This window comes from Sceloporus undulatus, chromosome 2 (genome assembly GCF_019175285.1).
Source record: "Sceloporus undulatus isolate JIND9_A2432 ecotype Alabama chromosome 2, SceUnd_v1.1, whole genome shotgun sequence".
In the NCBI taxonomy this organism is placed as follows: domain Eukaryota; kingdom Metazoa; phylum Chordata; class Lepidosauria; order Squamata; family Phrynosomatidae; genus Sceloporus; species Sceloporus undulatus.
Genome location: NC_056523.1, coordinates 193,513,430 through 193,514,511, shown reverse-complemented (window position 1 = coordinate 193,514,511; position 1,082 = coordinate 193,513,430). Strand labels below are relative to the sequence as shown.

The following is a 1,082-nucleotide window of genomic DNA, read 5'->3' as shown; positions in this document are numbered from 1 at the left end:
CATTGTGCAGCTATTTTGCCACTTTAATAGATTTTACATGATAATAGATTTTCCATAAGAACAATTTGGAAGAAACATTACAAAAACACAGTAAGATTACAAACGGAAGACTATTTTGTTTGTATCACCTGAAAATCCCTTGAAAGAAGCCATGTGATTGCACCAGCTTAAATCAACTTCACTGCTGCTAAAGTTCCCCATTGCTCTACAACTGGCTGTATCCTCTGTCTCATCTTTTCCTACATTCTTTCCATAGATCCTCCTCAGTATTACATTTTGGAGAGTATCATACTTACTAAAAACCTGACTGCTCCCCAATGGGATACAATCGTGTTGTGGGTTACTGGTGGGTTCTATCTGACTTAATTCTCTGCTGATTCCACCAGGCAATTGCAACCCAGCTGCAACTCAAATCCAAGGCATGCTTCAGAGGCCACTTTTCCAAAACAGGAGCTTGCCGTCTTGGAAAAATGGCCTCTGAAACATGCCTGGGACCCAGGATGCAGCCAGGTTGAAATCGCCTGATGGAACTGGCAGTGAATTAAGTCTAACAATACTCAGCAGTAATCCGCAACCCGACTGTATCCCATTAGGGAGCAATTGGGTTTTTCATAAGTGTGATAATCTCCTTTAATTCTTCTCTTCTTCCCCTCTGTTATGTGCTTACCTACACCTGAAACAGCCTCTTGCTTTCTGGTGATTGGATCTACTTTTTCAAATCCTTTGAAACCTGTTTGTTGAAACCCGCCTCGATCCATTGGGAGAGGCGGGAAATATAAAATAAAATTTATTATTATTATTACTTTATTTTTACCTTCCTTGAACCTCTTTAGTTTTGCCTTCTCTTTGCCATTATACTCTGCTACTACTGCTATTACACTTCCTTGCCTTTTGTTCACACACTGTATCTCTCTGGTACAATAAAATCAGTTACTTAACCAGCTTCAAAACAGAGTTGAAGACCATCCTGTTCAGAGAAACCTTCCCAGGCAATGCATAATTGCCGCTTGCTATTTGATGTTCTTTTGATGCCTGTTTTATCGAACCATTTCCTGTATTGCTATGTACTTTATATGTATTAG

General features: G+C 39.6%; 1 protein-coding gene across 1 annotated transcript in view; it reads left to right on the top strand.

Annotated features, from left to right (window-relative positions):
• LOC121920513 (venom factor-like) overlaps positions 1–1,082 on the top strand; it is an 87,493-nt gene that overhangs the window by 56,053 nt on the left and 30,358 nt on the right. The window lies entirely within an intron of this gene.